The sequence below is a fragment of the Balaenoptera ricei genome, chromosome 19 (genome assembly GCF_028023285.1).
Source record: "Balaenoptera ricei isolate mBalRic1 chromosome 19, mBalRic1.hap2, whole genome shotgun sequence".
Taxonomy (NCBI): Eukaryota; Metazoa; Chordata; class Mammalia; order Artiodactyla; family Balaenopteridae; genus Balaenoptera; species Balaenoptera ricei.
Window position 1 is genome coordinate 48,427,273 of NC_082657.1, and position 12,165 is coordinate 48,439,437.

The following is a 12,165-nucleotide window of genomic DNA, read 5'->3' on the forward strand; positions in this document are numbered from 1 at the left end:
ATGGTTACCAAAGGGGAAAGGTTGGGGGGGAGGGATAAATTAGGAGCTTGGGATTAACATATACACACGACTATATATAAAACAGATCATCTACAAGGACCTACTGTATAGCACAGGGAACTCTACTCAGTATTCTGTAATAACTTACATGGGAAAAGAATCTGAAAAAGAATGTATATATGTATATGTATAACTGAATCACTTTGCTGTACACCAGTAACTAACACAACATTGGAAATCAACTATACTCCAATAAGAAATAAAAATTAAATTAAAAATTTAAAAAATAACCTTTTCATTATGCATAGGAAAACAAAGAATCTTCTCTTTTCTTTGGGAACACATGTACACAGCTATTCTAGGTAAATTAAGAATATTCTTTGTGTCTAGCCTCTCTTAGGGTTGGAGATTCTATCATTCTCTTTGGTTATCCATATTGTATTTATGCAACATTTAAGTATATTTCTCTTTTTCTGTCCTGAAGATGCACAAGAACGGGCAACCATCCTTTCTGTAACAAGAGCCTTCCTGTACCTGAAGATAATGCTTAATCACTCATCAGCTTTATTGTCTCAAGAACCAAAAAAAATTAACTTTTTTAAAGTTGTTAGAGGATATGGTTTAATGTTGACCCACATATCACATCCAAAAACCTGAAGGAAGTGAGGGAAGAGGAAAGGAATAATCAAAAAGAAAGGAACAGCAGGCCAGATGAAATAGGAAATAAAGGCTAAAAGGAGAGAAGAAAGAAAACATCCTTGACAGACTTCAAAAATAATATCCGAGTGCTTATCATATGCAAGGCACTATGTAGAGGGCTTTATACAATTGTCGTATAGCTAACACTTAACTGAATGTGTACCTCGTGTCAGGCATCATTCTACATGCTTTCCATATATGAGCTCACATAATCTTCACAATATCCCAAGGGTAAGATATTCCCATATTTCAGATAAGGAACTAAAACACAGGCTCATAATTCCTTCATATTCTTGGTGTGTTCTATGAAGGACATCATTATTTCTATTTTATAGATGTGAAAACTGAGTATCACATTAAATAACATGCCCATGATCAAAAGAGCTGGTAAGTGATAGAGCTGGGTTTTTTACCAAGAATTCTCTGATTCCAAAGTACCTACATGTCTAACTTAAGAGAAGAAAGAAAATAGTAATAACAATAAGCACAAGAGAGTATATCACATGCCTGGCACTATTCAAAGAGTTGGGGAAATGGGACTCAAACCCAGAAGTCCAGTCCCAGAGCTGTGCTCTTCCCACAACATTATACTGCCTCTTGTAATTAAAATATATAATGGGAGCAACTGTTTGGGATCATGAAAAATAAGAATGGTCTAGTAAGTAAATATACACTGTTACTACTATATAACTAATATTTCTTGAACACTTACTAAATACTTCTGGTAGACATTGTAACATGCCACCCAGATCCCCCTCAGGAATGAAGGACTTATTTCACCAGTTGATGGGAGTCCTAAAAGAAGACAGCCCTCAACTGTCAGCTCTCACTGAAAAAACTTACCTGTGGGGTTGGCTGAGGTCTTTGTTGGGATGCAGTACAGCTCATTTCCCACAGGTGTTGATCCAAAATGCACTTCCTAATAAATAATAAACATCCTGAATGTTAAGTTTGACCTGAGAGTTTGCTTCCCTAGGAACCCAACCTGAAACAACATTTTACAGAATCTCTTTTAATTCTCACCATCCTATGAATCAGGTGCTATTATCTTCGTATACTCATTTTACAAATGAAGACACTAAGGCCTAAATTTCCCAAGGTCATAGAGCTGGTCAAGGATGGAAAAGAATTGGAACAGAGAATGTATAATTCTGGAGGCTGTACCCTCAACTTCTACATGACTGTATATATAGAGACAGGCTCTATATACAGGCTATATATATAAAATCTCTCTCTCTCTCTCTCTCTCTCTCTCTATATATATATATATATACACAGACTGTATATATTGAGACTTGTCATTAGTTCAACATGGATTTAATACCGAGGGGAAAGAGGCACTCTGAGTACTCTCAAATCTTGAGGGAAAAGAAATTTAACATTTATGTGTAAAGCATAGGTAAGAATAATGTTCGTAGTTGGAATGACTGAAATGTAAACCAGGTGCCCTGAAAAGGAAGACTGGTCAAGAAAATAGTCAAACAATTTTTACCTCTGTGCCTTCTACAATTTATTTCTTAAGGAGAGAGAGCTAAGGACCAAAAAAAGTTCCCATATGAAAGAGAGGAAAATGTTCAATTAAAGATATACCTTATATATTAAATTATCTTAAATTCAAAGAGAAAAGGCTTCACTCTCCAATATGCAATGTTTATCATCTGATACATCTATCTAGCATCTTTCCTCATGAGAGAAGTTGAAAACATAAAATGCCAGCATATGACCCGGACTTCAATGAAAAGTTACAGGGTATGATATCTGTTCACAGTATTCTAAAAGATATGGGGCAGTGTTAAAAGATGGGGTGGGGAGAGAGGAGTTGAGGTGGCATAGAGCCATAGCTTTTGCCTGAGTTATGCTATTCAATCACAGATTTTCTCCAATGTTTTAAATTCCAAGTACTATTAGCCATCTTAACTTTTTCACTTTTTCCAGGACAGATAAGATTGAAGACATAAATCCCTTGACTCATACGTAAGCTTAAATTGTGTAGAATCCACTTTTTAAAATTACACTTTTTTATGGGCATGGATAATTCCCCATATTTCCAATGGAGGGAAGGGAAAAATTACAACTAAAAAAAAATTCAGTATTAAATTTATCCTCTCAGTGCTCATGTGTCCTGGGTGCATCTTTGATTTCACTCAAAACCTAAAGTAAATCTAAAACACACCCAGAACATAAGAGGGCCTGAAAAACCAAGTTCAGAGAAAATGGGATGCAGTTAGCAAAGATTACATGCATCAGTGAACTGTAGTAAATTGAACACTTTTAAATGCCAGAGGTTTTCTCTGTGAAACTAGGGGGTTTGAAAGGAAAATCAATAATGTTGGGAAAGAGAAACCCTCTTTACACATCTCTAATTAGTCATAGCAGAATCTGGTAGATTTCCATATTACAACTGGATCAAACTTGTGAAATTGGTTTTGATCCCAGACTCATTCAGTACCTCTTCCAGAAGAAGCTCCACTCAAGACAATCAAAGGCTTTTCAACCTTGAATGATCCCCAACATCACTGTTTTAGTGTGCATCCATGCTATATTATGTTCAGTGTCTGTGTAATGTTGCCTCCAGCAAATCTCCCTGGAATTACCCTAAAAAAGCTCCATTTATAAGAACAGGCAAAGAATCTTCAAACTGGTCGGCTTCAACTTTAGCTTGAGCCTTCAAAATCTATATTGTAAGTGAAACCAGGCATAAAGAGGCACAGTTCTTCAGATCTTTCATTTTTTTAATAAATCGAATAAATATTGGCCATATTGTTTATATTAGGGCACGAACCCCTCTGTAAAGCCACTGCTTAAGTCTAATAATGAAATAGGTAAAGGGTTTCTGTATTTTTCTGAATAATCAATATCAAAGCTGCTGATGCAAATTTATTTGAACCCCAGGGAGCACATCCTTTGAAGTTCTGGGAAATTTTTAAATATAGTGTGCAAATCAATAAGTGGACAAAAACATCTCTGTCAATGTGTTCATTTTTATTTGGAGAGGAAATATATCTTTAAATGTAATCTCTTTCTCACTCCCTCTATGAACCCTTTCCCCAAATCATTTCTTTTACAAAAGAAACTCATGACTGTCAGCTGAACATAAAACATTCTTTTTGGCCATAATTAGAAGTGGTGTAGTGTCACCTCTCTGAAAAGGATGACTCCTCAAGCCTGAAAGACAGTCTGCCTGTTTCTACTCTTTTGTAATACTCTCATGCTTTTCTCTTTTCCCATCATTTCACATCCAGTTTTGGAGCCTTAGCTAACTGGTATGGTTTGAGGGCATTTTCAGAAGGGATTCTACCAGTCTGGTTTGGTGGTATGTGCTGTTTTGAATGGGATGCATCTATGAGATTAAAAATATATTTTTTCATTACTGCCTATTTTCACAGTCCACTAAGCAAAAACACAGAACAATTCCCCCCCCCCCATTCTCCCTTTCTCCTCTTTTTTCCCCTGTGGAGTTCAAATTAAAGAAAGGTGAAAATTGAAGCTGCTGTAGGCAAGGCGATTGCAACATGCATATTTGATTTTTATGATGGATCTAAATTGCTGAATAAGGCCATGGAACAAAGGGAGACTGCAGCTTCCTGCCCATCACACGGCAGCCACTGAATGCAGAACAAAAGCTTCGGCCATTAAGGGCTCAGCAGGGAGACACATTATATAAATGACTTTGTCTTTTTTGCCCCCTCCCCCCACCACTGGGTGCACTGGACAGGGATGGTGTGTGTGTGTGTGTGTGTGTGTGTGTGTGTGTGTGTGTGTGTGTGTGTGTGTGTGTGTGTGTGTGTTATGATTTGCCAGGGCAGGAGATAAGAAATCCTGGAAGCAGCAATGGGAATAGAAAAGGTACAGCGTATTATGACTCAAAAAAGCCATGCTTTACTCACTGGACCAGTGTAGCTCTGAGCACTGTTGGTCAGAGCACCACCAAAGATAACCACTTCTCTGAGAAACTTGGTGTCTTTTCAGAACAACCTGTAGCTTTTCTCTTAACTATTTCATTTCTTTCATCAGGAATGATGAAGCATAAAGAAAAACACTTGGAAAAAATATGAAAGCCTAGAATTCCAAGGTAATTGCCAGACCTGCTTAAAGAACAAACTGACATAGTTCATTGCAGCACTAATTTCCTAAGAAGCTACTACTTTTAATTCTTCCTTCCAGACTCACAGTTTTTCTTTTGGCAGTAAAAGAGAACTATGTATCAATAAAAATCATAAGCCATCACATAGCTGAGTCAACCTGTTTTTAAGAGGCCTCCTGTGGTGGTGACCTGAGTAGGTGCTACTGTTTTTCCTGGCTCGAAACACCAGCAATCCTATACATACACATTTAACAATCTTTGCGTAGAATTGGTTTTGTAGGATTTTAGTGTGCTCCACAGAGGTGAATTATTTTATTATTTCTAATATCACTGTGAAAGGTAGGGATTAGGACAGATTCTCTTTGCAGGTTCTAGGTTAAAGAACAGCGTGATTAAGTACATTGAAGGTGACACACTGAGTTAGAGGCAGGCTAAGAGTGAAACCCAGGTCACTGGATGCTCACTTCAGGCCTAAGTATCACTGTATGTTTCATGAGCTCAGTGGTAAGTTTCTATTTCTTAGTACAATTCAGAAGTTATACTAAGATGTTCCGACAGTCCTCCAACTCTCTTATATAGTAGAGAAAACAGTCCCACTGTGGACCAAAGTAACTGAAAGTCAGTGTCAGGTGCTGCAGAACTAGAACTGAGGGTTCTTGCTAAGACTGAATCCCAAAGACAAACTCAACATAAGGGCATATACATCCTTAAGTAACCTAACGATAATGGAATTGTGTAAAGCTAGCTAAGCAAAATGCCATTCGTCATATACATTACTACTCTGTCTCAAAATGGGCAATTCATTTAAAATAAAGTAGACTCTTATCACTTATATGAAAGCTGAGGGACAGACAGTGGGTTATTACTGTAGAGTAATTCAGTTCTGAGCTACAGAGGTCACCAAGCTACCTTTTTACAAATTCTTTTGGGTCTTACTCTAAGATGGTTAAATTCCTTATTATTGGGTAGGAAAAGGTCTCTCAATAAAGACTTCTTAATGGATTAGGATAGTATTGAGACTTACACTTACTGATAGTTTTAAGCAAATAGAATGAATAAACAGTTAAGGGGAGTCCCTAACACTACACGGCCAGAGGTGGGGGGTGATAGTATGGATAAAGAAGCAGATGGATCAGTTTAGTAGAGAAGAGACTGCTGAATAGTTATCCATTTCTTTATTCATTTATTCAGTTATCAAATATTCATTAACGGCCTACTATGATTCTATGTGCTGTGGAATCAGTGTAAGACACGGTTCCTGCCCTAAATAATAATCTTATATGTGGTTAGGGGTTGTGGTAAAGATATTAAATAGTTATATAAATATCTACATAGATTAACATATGGCAAGATATGAAGAGGAAGAGCAGTGCTCTATGAGAATGTTAACTGGGAGGACCTACCTCATCGGCGGGGGTCAGGGATGGCTTTAATGAAAATGAGACATTTAAGCTGAGGCAGGAAAGAAAAAGTTAGATATGCTCTAATTTTGTACATTTCACCTTCTGAGGTACATCTCAAGATATCAATTTAAAATGAGAGTCAAGGAAATGATGTATTTCTTTAGGTTTTCATATACCTTCACTTCTCATTTATCCTATCAAAAAAGAAAACTTCATTACTTTGCTTAAAAGTAAAACAAAATACAAATTTGGCTATAGGCCTCTGGCAATTTAAATTTATTTCAGAGTAAGAGCCAAAGGCCAGAAGGCTTTAGCTGCACTATACAATATGGTAGCCATACATGACTATTTCAACTTAATTTAATTTAATTTAATTTAAAATTAAGTTCTCCAGCTACATTAGCCACACTTCCAGTGTTCAACAGCCACTATACTGGACACAATTGCAGCTAGGGGCTATTAAAATTAAAATTAAATTAAACTAAGCACTGAGTTCCTCAATTGTACTAGCTATATTTTGAGTGCTCAATTTCAAGTGAATAGTGGCTATCAGTGGACAGCAGATACAGAACATTTCTATCACTGCAGAAACTGCTATTGAGCAGCATTACAAGAGTATGTGGCACCTTGTTGACTCTCTAGTCTCATTTTCTACCATCCTTGTTTACACTACCCTAGCCATGCTGGAATCCTTGCTGATCCTTCAGTATACCAGGTATGATCCTGCCTCAGGACTTCTGCATAGCTTAGAAGGTCCTACCTTCCTCTCCAGCCACATCTTATATAACAGTCTCCAGCTGCTTTCTGTATCCTTAGCCATGCCAGTTTTCTTTCTATATCCCTCATTTTCCAGGTCTCCTTTATCTCAGGACTTTGCAAATATTATTACCTTTCCTTGGAAGGCTCCTCCTTCCTTACTTTACCTTTCCTTCAAATATCAGCTTACTTATTTCATCAAGAAAGCCTTTTCTGACTAGGTCAAATTCTCTTCTTACAAACTCACATCCTTCTCTTGCATAGTGCTTATTACAGTTGCAGGTTTACTTTTATTTATGTCATTTTTAATTCATGTCACATACTTCATATCCACTGAGAGTTCCATGAGAGCAGGGACCATGTCTGTTTTTGATCACTGTTGTATTCTCAAAAGGTAGCAGAATGTATGGAACAAAACAGGAGTGTAATAAAAATCTATGATTGAATTATCAATGAATGAATGCTTGGGGAAGAAATAGCCAATGGTCAGTTTAAAATATATATGCTGTCCTGCTTCTTCCATGCATGTCAAGTACCCACATTTCAAAGTAAGAGTATAGACAGTGAACAAAAATGAATGATGGGGAATGTAATAATTTCAGAAGTATGAAGTACTTCTTTCAGATTGATAAAAAGTACTGCTCCCCCAAAGGATAACAGAATTAGTTTAGGTATAATTTGTATTCTTTTTGCTTATCTGAATTTTCTAATATTTCTCCGTCATCACATATTAGTGTTGTAAGGACGTTATTTTTTATTGCAACACCAAAAATTATTATACTCCAACGCATCAGAAAGCCAAAATACCTAGGAGGTACAGTGGTTAAAAAGAAGAGTACTTTTTTTTTCCTGCCAGACAAACCAGAGATGAATTCCTCGTTCTGAATTTTGCTGGTTCTGTGACCTTAAGCATATCATCTCAACTCTCTGAGCCTCGCCTTTCAAATGAAGATCATAATAGTATTCACTATACAGGGTGGTTGGGAAGATTTAATAAGATAATGGATATAAAACATTCAATAAATGGTAGCTTAAAATGTACATGCTGAAATGGCCATATTTAAAGTGTCATGGCTAACTAAGCAAAGATCTCAATAACTATTTTGTTTCTTAATTATTAATTAGAAAGTAAAAGATTTTAGGTCACAGATTCCAAGTTTGGCATTGCATACTGGATTTGCTCCCAAGTTATCTTTCTTTTGAATGTGACCGGTCCACATACTCTAGGAATTCAAGGTAATTCCAAGCAATTAAATTTATTCAACTTGTTCAACAAATATTTTTGTGTGCCTCCTGTATATCAGGCACTGGGTTACGGATGATATAGTTAGATAAAGATATTACTACATCTCTTTCAACGTAAATAACCTACATGATGCCTGGGTGAGCATCTAAGATGAAAATTTAGTTACCAACTGTCACAAACTATTTGCATTATACTGGTACGAAAGTATTTGAATAAATGATTTTTTAATGAGTGCTTTTTATAGATGTGTGAAAAGTACTTTTATAAGGATATTCTCTTAGCACTGTGTTTATACTATTGAATATTTAAGTGCCCAATAATTGTGGCTTAGTTACATAAGTGATAATAAATCCATATAATGGAATACTATGTAACTATTAAAAATGCAGTGGTAGAAATATATTCACTGGTATGGAAAGAAATTTATGACATGTTGGTAAATCTAAATGATATAGATTTTAAACTTTAAAAGGTTTCAAAGTTGCATGCTTAGTAAGAACCTATTTATATAAAAATTCCATAGTGTATGTCTATGTAAGCAAAAAGACTGAAAGGAAAACATCAAAATGTTATCATTTTCTATATCAGTTGTTCACAAATGTGACTGCATATTAAAATCAACAGGGGAATTTAAAAAATAAACTGATGTAGGGACACAATTAGAAATTCTGATTTAATTGGTCCTCTAAGGGGCCCAGGTGTTGATATTTAAATTATGCACTCTAGGTGATTCCAATGTGCATCTAGGATTGAAAACACTTTTTCCTAAGTGGTGGACTATATTTTATTTTGGTATCTTTTTTTCTAAATTATATACATGAGCATTATAGATTATTTATGCAATGAAAAGTGATGTCACAAGCAGAACACTGTTAATATTACTATAGGTTGCCAAATAGTGAATTAGGATATATAGTAAGGTTCCTCATTTTTTAATTCCTGAATTTGGTTAGTTATGCCTTTTTCAAAAAAAACGATGAGTTTATGATGAGTCTTGCCTGGGAATAACATCAATTTTAATTATATCAAGAAACAACTTTTGCCTTTGTTGATTTGTTGAATGTTTGTTCATTACTTTTTTTCTTCTAGCTTCTTTTGGTTTTAATTTGTTCTTGTTTTTACCTTCTTCAGATGGATACTTAGATCATGAGTTTTCAGTTTTTCTTCTTTTCTAATATATGCATCTAAAGCCAAAATTTTCCCTCTAAGAATGCTTTAGCTATACTCTTACAAGTTTTGATATGTAATATTTTCATTATTATTTATTTTAAAATATTCTCTATTTTTCCATTGTGATTTTTTCCCCTTGAGACATGGGATATTTAACAGTATATTTTAAAATCTCCAAATATATGAGACTTTTCTAATTACCTTTATGATATTCTTTTCTAGTCTAATTCCATAGTGATCTGAGAAAATACTGTACTGTTTCAATATTTTGACATTTTTTGATAATATCTGTGTGGCAGGACTACAAATTATTCTGTGTGCACTTAAAAATAATGGGTATTATAAGTCAGACGGAGGAATACAAATATCATATGATATCACTTATATGTAGAATCTAAAAAAATATACAAATGAACTTATTTACAAAACAGAAATAGACTCACAGAAATAGAAAACAAACTTATGGTTACCAAAGGGGAAAGGGAGGGAGAGGGATAAATTACGAGTTTGGAATTAACAGATAGACACTACTATACATAAAATAGATAAACAACAAGGACCTACTGTACAGCACAGGAAACTAATATTCAGTATCTTGTAATAACCTATGATAGAAAAGTATCTGAAAAAGAATATATATCTATATATATCTGAGTCACTTTGCTATATACCTGAAACTAATAAAACATTGTGAATCAACTATACTTCAATAAAAAAATATTTAATAATGGGTATTATGTAGCTGTCATACGCATTCTGAAGTTTTACATACAAGATAAATAAATCAAGTTTGTTAACTGAGTTGTTCAAATTTTCCTTCTATTAATTTTTGTCTGCGTATTCTAAAAGTCATTGAGAATGGTGTGTTAAAATCTCCCACTGTAAAGAAAAAAAAAAATCTCCCACTGTGATAATGAATTTCCATATTTCTCCTTCTGTCTTATAAATTTTTGTGTTCTATATTTTGAGGCTATGTTATTAGGTACATACCTATTTAGAATTATTTTAGCTTCCAGGTGAATTAAGTATTTTGTCAAGAAATGTCACTGTTTATAACTAACAACAATATTTTTAAATGACTTTATATGATCTTAATATAGCATTCACATATTTCTTTCGATTAGTGTTTAAATTATTTGGTACACTGTATTACTGACCCTAGTTCTTCACCCCTTCCAGTGTCTACATCCTTTGTCATGTGACTGCTCTTCCTTCCACTAGAGGCAGAGTACCTCCCTGAACTTTGCCTTTGGGCTCAGTCATAGGACTCTTTTTGGCCTTGAGATGTTAGTAGCTATACTGCATACAAAGACTTAAAATGTGCTTGTTCAGTTTAACTTTCCCATGCTTCTACCATCATCCTAAGAATATGCCCTGACTATACTGGTGGTCCAAGGAAGAAAACCTGATCTTTACTCAAATTCCAGTTTGGAGCCAAGCTAAGCCTATCAACTCCTCCCAAGATGTCTGAGAAGAAATAAATTATTTTTGTTTTAAGCCACTGAATCAGGGACATTATTGTGGCAAAAGTGAACAGATATAGAAGATGGTTAAGATATAAGTGGGGTGCTCCAGTAGTAAAAACCTAAAATATGTAAGAGTAGATTTGGAACCAGGAAGCAGGTAGTGAGGAAACTGTAATAAGACGCTGTAAAAACGGCAAGGAAATCATTAAGGAAGACTAGGAAAATAATGACTCATGTAATGGCAAAACATTTTGTAAAAATGTTGCATGGGATTATCTGACAAAAAATTATTTAATAAACTTGGGGGAGCTAATAAAAGGTTGGGGGAGTAGAATTTGAGGGAAAATGTTAAATGTACAAAATGTTTGTTTCTAGCTGTACCTGGTCAGATTATACAAGAAAGAGATTACTTCAGAAAAAAAGTGGTCTGTTTGCAAGCAGAATTAAAGAGACTACAAATTGCCCAGACATTTCAGGATTGGAAAATAAAACTTTCTTATCCAATAAAAGCTGTAGCCATTAAGAAACAGCTTCAGGGAGAAGACCAAACCCAGGGTATCAAGTAAAGAGCAAATCAAGGGCATGGCTATTAGACTTTTTGTTAAGACCTCTGGAAGAACTGAAGAGGTGCCCTGCAAATCATCTCCATGGGAGGAAAAAGGTGACTTTCAGAAATATAAAAGGCATAGTCCCACAAGAATGTGATGCACACCCGAGTATCTGTAATTCAAGTGTGGAGAGAAGAACATGTCTCAAAAAGAATTGTGGGGGTGGGAGAGGATCAAGATGGCAAAGCAGTAGGACATGGAGCTCACATTCTCCCACAAAAACATTAAAAATACACCTACAGGGCTTCCCTGGTGGCGCAGTGGATCAGACTCTGCCTGCCAATGCCGGGACACGGGTTCGATCCCTGGTCCGGGAAGATCCCACATGCCACGGAGCAACTAAGCCCGTGCGCCACAACTACTGAGCCTGCACTCTAGAGCCCATGAGCCACAACTACTGAAGCCTGGGCACCTAGAGCCCGTGTTCTGCAACAAGAGAAGTCACTGCAATGAGAAGCTCGTGCACCACAACGAAGAGTAGCCTCCGCTCACCACAACTACAGAAAGCCTGTGTGCAGCAATGAAGACCCAACACAGCCAAAAATAAATAAATAAATAAATTAATTTTAAAAAATACATCTACAAGTGGAACAGTTCACACAGAACATCTACAGGACACTGAAGGAAGACCTCGGACTTCCAAAAAGGCAAGAAAACCTCCACATAACTGGATACAACAAGAGGAAAAAGAAAAAGAAGGAACTGGGACAGGGCCTGCACCCCAGGGAGGGAG

General features: G+C 35.8%; 1 long non-coding RNA gene across 5 annotated transcripts in view; it reads right to left on the reverse strand.

The window, feature by feature from the left end:
• Nucleotides 1-12,165, reverse strand: part of LOC132354058 (uncharacterized) — a 172,944-nt gene that overhangs the window by 102,340 nt on the left and 58,439 nt on the right. Inside the window, exon 1 of one of the 5 annotated variants that reach the window (XR_009499167.1) lies at nt 1,543-1,618. The exons of the other annotated variants lie outside the window; for them this stretch is intronic. This is a non-coding gene — a long non-coding RNA (uncharacterized LOC132354058). Of the gene's footprint in view, nt 1-1,542; nt 1,619-12,165 lie in introns of those variants that run through there. 5 annotated transcript variants of the gene reach the window in all.